Here is a 12793-nt window from a genome sequence, read left to right on the forward strand (position 1 = left end):
AACATCTGAAACATCTCCCAGTTCTCCATCTGCTGCTGTATAAGAGAGGTAACTGACACACTTTATGTCAGCAGATGGGAGCTCATTATGTTGTCTCTGATCAGAAAGTGACATCCAGAACCAGCACGTGACTCTGCCAGGATAGCGAGCTTCCCCATGTGCAGGGTACCATTATGTCCATACCCGTAGCTTTTCAGACACTGAATCTCAATCCTGCAATGTACCACAACTGCAGATGTTACCACTGGCTGAATGTGCAGTTGGTGTGCAACAATATGCAGTTTAACACGCTGGTGAATGCCCGCTATCCTGGCAGCAGTCATGATGCTTTTATTCTGCACCAATTCATTGTTCCATTAGTATTTGAGCCACCACATCAAACCAGAGGGTAGCTCCTTGGCAAGAAGGGCTATCCAGTTTACACCTGGATCATGACTTCACGCCACAACCCAACCAAACATGGCCAGCATACGTATAATAAGAGTTATGCTGCTGCACAAAACATTATCGAGCAGACCATCGGGGTGCTCAAGCAACAATTCCGCTGCCTGGAAGAGCTCTGCAGTACTCGGCAGAATGTATGTCCTGATTCATGGTGGTCTCCTGTATCTTGCAAAACCTCGTCAACATGAGGGCACAACCCTTGCCACCAGGGATATGACGAGCAGCTGAGGAGGAGAGGGAAGAGGAGGAAGAGGAAGAGGAGAAAGAAGACGAGCAGAAAGAAGGAAGGGAGGAGGCAACTAGCACATCATATTTCCAGCTGGGGATCACCTCATTCTACTACGGTTCTACTGAACATAACTACAAATCCCCATTGTACAATAGTCCCACACCTTACCATCACGATTTTATGGACCATCACAGAATTCTCTAGGCCATAAAAAAACAACCATTTCAAGTCAACTTTATCCAACAAGCCATCAAATATTCCACACTAACATCAACTAATCACCCTTGTGCATTCCCTTAATGCATGTAGTACAGGTGCCTTTGCCTGTCCTAGTGTTTCAACGCAGTGCTACTCCAGTGGATGCAGCATAGCTGACAAAAGGCTACTGACTTTCACTATAGGAGGTGCAAATGGCCTTGCTGATTGCCCCTGAGCAGCTCTGGGTCCAGAAGCCTAGCTTTGGACTGCACCATTCGCATGGGTGCAAGCAGTCTGGACTGGCTGACTGACAGGCAACAGCAGGGGCACTGAAGGAGTGGCAGTGGTGGAAGCACAAATGTTATCATCTTGAGAGAGGACAGTAGTTTCATGCGCCTCAGCAATCCTAGTAGTCTGTTGGAGCACAGATTGCTGGACTGCTGTGAGACCCTGAAAGCCCCTTTGAGTACTGGTATCCACAATGTCAGAAGTCTGGGGCATGGCACCAAGCTGAACTTGCATGGCAACAAGCTGAGATTTCATGACCTCAGTCTGAGCCTCCACTGTAGCACTCGGATACTGGGTGGCTTCTGATTGTGTTGCAATGGAAGCTGGGAGACCAGCCATCAGATACTGGAGCATGGTCACATCTGCAAATATTCTCATGGAGTTGGCCACCACTTCCACACTGGGCAGGATGAGCTCCAAGCTCTATGCAGAGCCCTGTGCCAAATTGGAGCCGAACTCCTCCATGCTCTTCAACAGTGACCACAGGCTTACTATAGGTCTGCCAATGCACCAAGCATTTCATTGTGCAATCCCATCAGCTTTTTCTGTGCGCCTTCAGAATTCCTCATCTGAATCCTCTGCAGTAGAGTGAGTGTGCTTCCTTGTCCTTCAGGGAGCTGCTACCTGCACTACCCATTCCCCTTGCCTTGGCTGCAGCCAACTTAGTACCAAAGAACCATAGAAAAGTTACAGCACAGAAAGAGGCCATTCAGCCCATTGTGTCTGCGATGGCTGAAAAAAACTAGCTGCCCATTCTAATCCCACCTTCCAGCACCTGGTTCATAGCCTGGCAGGTTACCGCACTTCAGGTGCATGTCCAGGTACCTTTTAAATGAGTTGAGGGTTTCTGCCTCCACCACTGATCCAGGCAGCAAATTCCTGACATCCACTACCCTCTCGGTGAAAAAGCTTTCCTCAATCCCCCCTAATTCTTCTACCAATCACCTTAAATCTGTGCCCCCTGGTAAATGACCTCTCCGCTAGGGGAAACAGGTCCTTCCTGTCAATTCAATCCAGGCCCTTCATAATGTTGTACACCTCAATTAAGTCATTCCTCAGCCTCCTCAGTTCTAAAGAAAACAACCCTAGCATATCCAATCTTTCCTCATAGCTGCAATTTTCAAGCTCTGGCAATATTCTTGTAAATCTCCTTTGTACTCCCTCCAGAGTAATTACATCCTTCCTGCAATGTGGTGACCAGAACGGTACGCAATACTCCAGCTGTTGCCTAACCATCATTTTATACAGTTCCAGCATTACATCCCTGCTTTTGTATTCTATACCTCAGCCAATAAAGTAAAGCATTCCATATGCCTTCTTCACCACTTTAGCTACCTGTCCTGTCACCTTCAGTGACCTGTAGACATGCACTCCAAGGTCTCTCACTTCCTCTACCCCTCTTAATATCCTCCTGTTTATTGTGTATTCCCTTGCTTTGTTTGCCCTCCCCAAATGCATTATCTCACACTTCTCTGAATTGAATTCCATTTGCCACTTTCTGCCCACTCAACCAAACCATTGATATCATTTTGGAGTCCACAACTATCCTCTTCACTATCAACTACACGGCCAATTTTTGTGTCATCTGAAAATTTCCCAATCATGCCTCCCACATTTAAGTCCAAATCATTAATATATACCACAAACAGCAAGGGACCCAACACTGAGCCCTGTGGAACGCCACTGGAAACCGCTTTCCATTCGCAAAAACATCTGTCAACTACTACCCTTTGTTTCCTGTCACTGAGCCAACTTTGGATCCAACTCGCCACATTCCCCTGAATCCAATGGGCTTTTACTTTTCTGACCAGTCTGCCATGTGGGATCTTGTCAAATGCCTTACTAAAATCTATGTAAGTTAGTAAGACACGACCTTCTCTTAACAAATCCATGCTGACTATCCCTGACTAATCCATGCCTTTCTGAGTGACAATTTATCCTATCTCTCAGAATTGATTCTAATAATGACCACCGAGGTCAGACTGACCGGCCTATAATTATTTGGCCTATCCCTCGCATCCTTTTTAAACAATGGTGCAATGTTTGCAGACCTCCAATTCTCTGGTACCTCGCCTGTATCTAGTGAGGATTTGAAAATGATCCTCAGAGCATTCGTTATTTCCTCCCTGGCTTCCTTTAACAGCCTCGGATACAATCCATTCAACCCTGGTGATTTATCCACTTTCAAGGATGTCAGACCCTCTGGTACTTCCTTTCTCATTATGATTATCTTTTCTAATATTTCACACTTCTGCCCAGTGACTCACCATATGCAGCTCTTCACCCTGTTAGCCTCTAAAGTACGCACAGTGCCAGTATCTGAGTTGGTGGCTGCGACTGTAAGATTGAGTGACGGTGTTTCTTCTTCATCAGTGTCCTACTCCTTTTGACCTTCCTGCTCCTGCACCAATGCTTAATCAGGTGGCAGTTCATGGTTATCTGAAAGGAGAAAGGCACAAGGGTAGGGTTGGGGTGAGAGAAGGCGGGAAAAGTAAGAGGTGCATGTTTACACCATCTGTAGCTTGTAAATCAGAAGCGACTGTGGGATGACGGGGAAGTGGGATGTGAGAGGGATGACTTAGGTATGTGCATTGTTACACCCGTAGCGGGAGCAACGCACTGTCAATTCAGTCCCGTCACTCCACTGGTTGCAGCATATTAGTAAAGTTTCTCCCCAATGCAGAAAACAGCCAAATTAGTAACTCCTGGAATATAACAGGCCAAACCAGATATCTTTAGACAACAACAAATTAACTATTTATTAAAGCTAAATCTTAAACACTATTAAGATAAACTTGTCTAAAGACTTTATAACTTCTTATTTTAACCTAACTTCCCCATTCACACATATACACTCAAAAATAACAGTAGTTAACTGGTTTGAAAAGTGGTGTTTTAAAAATTAGCTGTTTCTTAAGAATAAATAAATAAGTCTTTGTGGATTATGTTCCTGATGGATGAGGAATTCGAATGTGAAAAATAATTAAATGCTACTCGAAGCTTTCACTTGTTTTTGATGAAGCAGTCGGTTTTTTGATAAGTATTCAAACTCTTCTGCTGCAGCAGGCATCAAACACCTGCAAATTCTAGAAAAATACAATCAGTCAAGAGAGATTCAATCTTGAAGCAAATACTTTCTGGCTTGAAAGCAAAGAGGAGATTTTACTACCTTCGGCAATACAAACCAATATCTTGAAAGAAAGACGGCTTTTTTTTTCCATTTTCACAGCAATTAACTTGGCCTGTAGCTCCTTGTAGAATTTCTGCTGAGAGAGAATGGACAGCTCTTTTTTCTTCAGTACATGTCACTGGAAAGTCTCTCCAAACAAAACTGATTCAGACTAGATTTTGCCAGTTTTACACACAGTTAAGTGGAAACATTATACCATGTGACCCCTCTCTCCTGCTGTTGTCCAGGTAACAAAATCCAGCTGTGGCACACTGTGCCCCCAGAAATCCAAAACTTTTCTCCCTGTCTTAAAGGTGCACTTGTTTTAATCTGAGGAGAAGAATAATACAAGTCCATGACAGCATACCATCATCCTCTATGGTTTCATTCCCTGTCGCTGGTCACGGCCTCAGTCCCGGCCACTGCAATGATGGCAAAGACGGTCCCCTCCATTGGGGTAAGGATATGCATCTGTCCCTCTGGTTAGATGCTGCTGCTTCTGATTATGGGCCACCCTGTCCTGCAAGAGAGAGTATGTCAGTGAGGATGGTGCAATGTACTTCTCATAGTTGAACAGCTGGCAGTGTGTGCAAGCTGTGAGGTGTGGATGTGAGGCTTGCAGTAGTGCTAAGTGGGGGTGAGGTGAAGCTATGGACATTAGGTATGAGTCATGGTTGATAGGTAGATAAGTGACGAGAGTGTGGTGAATGGAGCAATGTGCGAGCCTAGCGGTTCATTTGTAATGATATGACATGTGAAGATGCATTCACTCACTTTGACCACTCATATGGTCATTGAACTTTTTGAGGCATTGTATCCAGGTCCGTGGAGCTAGACTGCTGGCATTGACTGCATTGATTGCAACAGCTGCCTGCTCCCACTGTCTTCTGAGGGCTGGATTTTCCCAGCCAACTGGAGAAGGGCTGAGAGGTGGGAAGAGTCATAAAATTGAGGCGGAAGGCATCAGGAGGATAGCCTGACGGTTTCATCTCACAACCAAATATTACGAAAGGCAACTGGGCTGGCAAGAGGAGTTTTATGTGAGAACAAGACGGTGATTTCTACTGTTAAATACACAACAACAACAACTTATGTTTATATACAGAGGTTCTGGCAATTCAAGGGAAGAGCAGATTATTTTATTTTAAATGTTTTATTATTTAATTATAAATGTTATTTTACTTTGAGAACAGAAATTGAAAAAAAATGAAAAAGTGAAAAGTAACACAATCTCCTTCAGAGTTGAATTGGGAGAAATTTGAACAAAGGAAACATGATGGTGGTGTTAACACATAACTCCCAGAAAAAAGTAAACATCGATGTGATCATACAAAGACTGATTGAATAGTCACCCTTTAAATCATGTAAGCAGGTGCAGCAAAGGTTTGAATGAGGTAAGAATTACTGATTATTGGTAGCCTGTCCAATCTGAAACTGTGTCCATTCTGAGAATGTTTGCATCCATTAACCAGATTGATCTCAAGTCTTTTCCCTCACTTTTTGAATCACAAATAACTGTGCAGATAGATATTGGGTAGAATCTTCTGGACACAGTCCTTGTCAGAAGAGTGGGACCATTTTCAGGTCGGGAATCCGATTTACTAATGGGCGGACTCAACCAGGGCATTAACATCCTGCCGCTGGATTGCCTGACCAATTAGGGAGGGCAGGAGGGATGACGTGTCCATTCTGTCAAAGGGCGCACCACCTGTTGGATTTTTGAGGTTCAAGCAACCACAGAAATGGAAAGGAGGCCTGGGAAAGTTGTTCCCCACATCTCTCACTCTTACCCGAAGGTCCTGCTGTGGGAACTGAGGGGCTGCACTCAGGTGAACTCTCCCAAGGATGGGAGGAAGGGGATAACCTCTCTAACCAAGTAGGTGTGGATGGAAGTGACCGAGGAATTCAGCAGTAGATGGTTCCTCCACCTGAAGACATTGCACCAAGAGGATCCAGGACCTCAGGAGGACATAACAGGTGGGTGGCCTAAGACTTTCAGGTGCAAAGCCCCCCACTATGACTTGCACAGCATTCGATTGCACAGCATTCCTCAGCACAACATGCCTTGAAGCTCCACTCATTCCTCTGTCTGCAGGCACCTCACATCCCCATCTGAACAACCAACACTCACACTCATCCTCAACCTATTGCCCTCACACCAATGCCTCACAATCACCCTCCACAAATGTCCTTCCCTCCATTCCACACAAGCTATTATGACTACTCATACCTCTCTGTTTTCTCTCCTTGCGGGAGAAGAGAGCACACAACTTGGCAAGAGGAAGAGACTCGGCTTGGGGAGGGGGAGGGTGGCCCTCCAGTGCCAGACACATTTTCAGCCACTGGCAATGCGTGTTCACCTGATCCACTGGGCAGGAGCTGCAGATGTCCACAGTGACCCCCTTAACGGCCTGAGTCTCCTGAGGTACTAGTTCTCAGACATGTCAAGAGAGCTGATCCTCTGCCTGTAGACCTTATGTTGGGGGTCTTGCCTCCTTCCAGATGGATCTCAGTGTCCATCCCATTTGCCCTGTGGAGTGGTATGCAGCTGAGGAGAAGGCAGCTGGTACTGCTGCTGGTGTTGCTCCTGCTGCTGCTGGAGCTGTTGGTGGTGGCGTTTATTCTGCTCTTGCTCAGCAGCAGAGGTTGAATGTGGAGCTGCATGCTCCCATGATGTGGTGAAGGCTGCCTGCAGGGAAGTACAGCTGAAGGTAAGTGAAGTGCTAGATGGGTAAAGTGCCTTCCAAGCAGTTGGCAATGCTTTCAAGCAGTGAAAGCATTCTCTGAGAGGAGTGCTTTGAACAGCAGTCTCTCAATGGCCATGGCTGGGGATCAAAGCCTCTCCAGCTTGTCAGTTTCAGTGAAGAAGCTCTTGCCACTGTGTACTCTCCTCAGTGACTCTGGCAAGTTGCTGACAGGTCGGGGAACAGATCCCCTGGCTGGGAAATGAGGGTTAAAACAGCTCTTAATTGGCTTTTTAAATACCTTAATAAATTACTCGACAGATCCAAGGGGGCTCCTTGCTCACCTTCCATCCTGCCCTGCAGAAACCCAAAAACAAGCAGAATGATGTCAGGATAAAAGCAGAGAGAATGCTGAGAGAATGATGTCAGGATCCTGACCTGACTTCAATTTCAGGAGGTTGAACTCACCACATGTGCACAAGCTTGCCTCTCCTTACTGATGAAAATTTACCCTATTGTCTCTTTTGACCTGTGACAGCTGAGTAAGCCTTCAAGTCGATAACTAGTTTTCCCACTGATGTTTTTACTTGAATGTTGTGTATCAGTTAATTATAAATGTTACGGATAAATACAATTTATTATTTATGTCCTTAACTTATCTATTGAACATATCAAATTTATCCATTAGAAATTAAATAGTTCCATGACTACTATTAACAATATTCTAAGAAATTATTATATATTAACAAAAAAAGGGAAGGAAATCTTTTAAATGTTAGAAATAATATTTAAAACATATTTTGGAAACAAAAGTCTACAAAAGAAATGTTTATTCACAAAGTATATCACATTCTGAGCACATTTTGCGTGGTCTCTTTAAGACCTGATTTTGCCAACAATTGCAATGTCCAATTTTTTTGCAAAACACAGCTTGCTTGGTTATTCATTTTTCAAAGGTTAAACCTTTCACAAACCTAATGTTCAGTGATTGAATAATCCCTTGATAAATACTTTCCACAACAGATAGTTTCATAACTGTACCAAGCTAATAGAAAAATCATATGTTTATAACAGGAGAGCCAATTAAATTAAATGTTGTCATTTGGTTACTTTTAAACAAACAAACTAGATTTTACTGCATGAGATGGTAGCCCCTCTCAATCATTCTGTTGACCTATGACCTTGTGCAAGAATTTTCATTATTCAAAACCTTTACTAAGTAGCAATTCATATTTCAAAATATGTCAACCCTTGGTTAAACTCCCTCTGGTGCATCGATGCTTATCCAACATATTACACTTTCATAATTTGTTTAACGTAATTGTATTGTAACGACTGTTGTAACTCTCCTACTTACCATATCAAACATTAGTCACAAATACTTGAATATGCCCAAAGCATCTGTAAATACATTTTCCATTACTAATTTTGTTTTGAATTCTACAAAGACAAGGGAACATTCTGTTCAAATTGCAGAGTTGCTTCCAAATTTCATCATGGTTGATACACCATACACGATACATCTCAAAAACTAAGGGAAAATTTAAAAAAATATTTTTTTTCATTGTCAAATACACATTGGCACAGTGCAAAGAGAAAAGTTGGTCATAGAATTCTACTGCACTGCAGTATCTTAAAAGATTCCTACTGTCTATACTTAGATAGACATAGAATGTTGGTGTCAAGAAACTGTACATATTTGCTCCAGTCATATCCATTATTACAGTGACACATTGGCATCATCAGAGCTATATGTATGATTTATGAACTGAGATCATGGGTCATAGTAAGCACTGCGAACCAGGAAATGCTGCAGAAAAGTTTAGTAAAACAGGAGTCCAAAATCTCAGTCTTTAGGACTAACAATGGTCTCCAACTACAATCTGCTTCCCAAAGTATCTAGCTACTATATGTATGGAATATGGGGTTAATGTAGGATTAGTATAAATGGGTGGTTGTTGGTCAGCACAGACTCAGTGGGCCAAAGGGCCTGTTTCAGTGCTGTATCTCTCTATGACTCTATGACTGCTGTACGACTTCATTTATATTGCATTATTGTGCCTCAAAGTACTTTACTTAATATACTAGTTTTGAAGTGGCTATCATTATGCTGACTTTAACCCTGGCCTTCCAACAGAAACCCGGCAGTTAAAATTGGTAATATTATGTGAGCAAACAAGGTATTTTATAAACCAGCTGGACTATACAATTCGCATTTTATGCACAGATCTTTTAGCTTCCCACGAGGGCAAGTTGGGTGTAAAGTCAATCAAACCAAGAGGTGTGAGATCACTTGAGTAGGGCAGTCTCACAATACTTTGGCTTCACTTTGACTGCAATAGAACTGCAAAATTAAGCTTGGAAAGTTCCCAGACAGATCACTCAATCACCAGAGAACTTTTTAAAACTTCAATTTTAATACTATTCAACAGCTAATGGGTCAGTTGTCTTTTTCTAAACATTAAACCAGTGACTGCAGCTCAGTGCATGTATGCCAGCACAGAACTCTTTTCACTTGGCAGACAACAATGCAAAGTCATCAATTTACCTTGGTCTGCTGGCCTGTGTCTTTCCATTCAGTGTTATGTAGTGTAATAATGTCCTTAGAAGGAAACTTGAACTATAATTGGTCCATCAAAAACAAATAATCATTCACATATAAACTGGTCTCGTGAACAGAATTTCTAGCATTTGGATGCATCTGTCAAGACACTCAATTACCTTTGCTATCATATAGAACAGATAAAAGCTTCAACCCGTTCTGTATTTAGTACTATTTGCAAAAGGATTGTTCAGACACTGGCCAAGTCACAAGACAAAGAACTATGTATGGGCTGAGTTTTAAATTTTGTAGAAGAATACATTATTTCAGGACTTTTTTTTAAAAACTTGTTCTTTCTGGCAGATCCCTACAGAAAGCCCCGTCCAAGACTTAGCTTCCGGGAGAGCAGCGGAGAGGAGTGGACTTGCGGGAAGAACACGGAGCGAGGAGCAGATAAATAGAGCCCGAGAATCATGGCCTAGAGCACTTACCTTCCGGGAGAGCAGCGGAGAGGAGTCCAGGTGCGCTGGAGTTTGAAAACAAAGTGAGCAGTGATGTCACAGGAAAGCTGCAAAGTGATTGGTTGGTGAGTAACTGCTGTTAGGGAATAACTCTAAATAGCTGGGTTAATACACTACTGTTAGGGTGTGTGTGTAAATAAATTAATAATAAAAAACAAGTGAGTTGCTGGTATTTTTTTTTTGAGTAAGGATTATTTTAACAAGTGAACTGCATTGGGTTTTAGTAGTAAAAACAAGAAAAGCTGGAAATACTCAGCAGGTCTGGCAGCATCTGTGGAGGGAGAAGCAGAGTTAACGTTTCAGGTCAGTGACTCTTCTTCAGAACTGGCAAATATTAGAAATGTAAAAGGTTATATGCAAGTAAAGCGGGGGTGGGGCTAGTGATAACAATGGAGAAGGTGTAGATAGGACAAGGTCACAGAATAGCTGACCAGAAGGTCATCGAGCAAAGGCAAACAATATGTTCATGGTGTGTTGAAAGACAAAGCATTAGTACAGATAGGGCGTTAACAGACTGAAATTGAACAGCCTCAAGTACAAACATGAAAAGAACAGTGGGTAAGCAAACTGAACAAACTTAGATGAAATAAAATAAACACAAAAAGACATATATATATATATATATATAAAGAAAAAAGAAAAAAATAACTAAAAATCAAAGTAAAATGGGAGGCCCGTCATGCTCTGAAATTATTGAACTCCATGTTCAGTCCGGCAGGCTGTAGTGTGCCTAATCGGTAAATGAGATGCTGTTCCTCGAGCTTGCGTTGATGTTCACTGGAACACTACAGCAAGCCCAGGACAAAGATGTGAGCATGAGAGTGCTCATGAGAAGGAGTGCTTTGAACAGCAGTCTCTCAATGGCCATGGCTGGAGATCAAAGCCTCCCCAGCTTGTCAGTTTCAGTGAAGAAGCTCTTCCCGCTGTGTACTCTCCTCAGTGACTCTGGCAAGTTGCTGACAGGTCAGGGAACAGATCCTCTGGCTGGGAAATGAGGGTTAAAACAACTCTTAATTGGCTTTTTAATTACCTTGATAACTTACTCAACAGATCCAAGGGAGCTCCTTGCTCACCTTCCATCCTGCCCTGCAGAAACCCAGAAATGAGCAGAATGATGTCGGGATCCTTACCCGACTTCAATTTCAGGGGGTTTAACTCACCACATGCACAAGCCTGCCTCTCCTTACTGATGAAAATTTACCCCATTGTCTCTTTTGACCTGTGACAGCTGAGTAAGCCTTCAAGTCAATAAGTAGTTTTCCCACTGATGTTTTTACTTGAATGTTGTGTATCAGTTAATTATAAATGTTACGGATAAATACAATGTATTATTTATGTCCTTAACTTATCTATTGAACATATCAAATTTATCCATTGTCCCATGAAAAGTAGAATAGGTTAATGGTCATGAAATGTTAATGTCAGATTAGCAGTCACTTGTTTAAGAATTTTACATTTATCTTACTTGGATTTATGATGGAAATTGCTACTCATGCTCACATCTCTGTCCTGCGATTGCTGCAGTGTTCCAGTGAACATCAATGCAAGCTCGAGGAACAGCATCTCATTTACCGATTAGGCACACTACAGCCTGCCGGACTGAACATTGAGTTCAATAATTTCAGAGCATGACGGGCCCCCCATTTTACTTTTATTTTTAGTTATTTTTTTCTTTTTTCCTTTTTCTATATATATTTATATATAGTGTTTATTTTATTTTATTTCATCTTAGTTTGTACAGTTTGCTTACCCACTGTTTTTTTCATGTTTGTACTTGTGGCTGTTCAATGTTCAGTCCATTAACTCCCTATCTGTACTAATGCTTTGTCTTTCAACACACCATTAACATATTGTTTGCCTTTGCTCGACAACCTTCTGGTAAGCTATTCTGTGATCTTGTCCTATCTACACCTTCTCCTTTGTTATCTCTAGCCCCACCCCCGCTTTACTTGCTTATAACCTTTTACATTTCTAATATTTGCCAGTTCTGAAGAAGGGTCACTGACCTAAAACGTTAACTCTGCTTCTCTCTCCACAGATGCTGCCAGACCTGCTGAGTATTTCCAGCATTTCTTGTTTTTATTTCAGATTTTCAGCTTCCGCAGTATTTTGCGTTTGATTTTTATTACGATTTTTCAGTACTAATAAGGTTTTATTAATAATTCTAAGCTGTTGTAGTATTGGCAAGGTTTTTTTTTAAGCAGTAGCTAAGGGTCAACTAATAAATAAAGGAAATTCGAGAGTGCACCTCCTGTGCTATGTGGGAGCTCCGGGATGCTTCCCGTGTCCTGGAGACCCATTTGTGCAGGAAGTGTCATCAATTGAAGCACCTTGAGTTCTAGGTTTTGGAACTTGAACAGCAGCTGGCGACACTGCGGTGCATTCATGAGGATGAGAGCTATGTGAATAGCACGTTTATAGATGTGGTCACCCCACAGAATAATAGTATGCAGGGAGAGAGGGAATGGGTAACCACCAGACAGTCAAAAAGAATCAGGCAGGTAGTGCAGGAAACCCCTGAGTGCATCTCACTCTCCAACAGGTATTCAGTTCTGAATACTGAGGAAAGTGATGCTTCACCTGGGGAGTGCAGCCAGAGCCAAGTCCATGGCACCATGGGTGGCTCAGCTGCACAAGGGGGTACAGGGAAGACTGGAAGAGCGATAGTGATAGGTGATTCAATAGACAGGGGAACAGACAGGCATTTCTGTGGCTGCA

Source organism: Heterodontus francisci, chromosome 19 (genome assembly GCF_036365525.1).
Source record: "Heterodontus francisci isolate sHetFra1 chromosome 19, sHetFra1.hap1, whole genome shotgun sequence".
Classification (NCBI taxonomy): Eukaryota; Metazoa; Chordata; class Chondrichthyes; order Heterodontiformes; family Heterodontidae; genus Heterodontus; species Heterodontus francisci.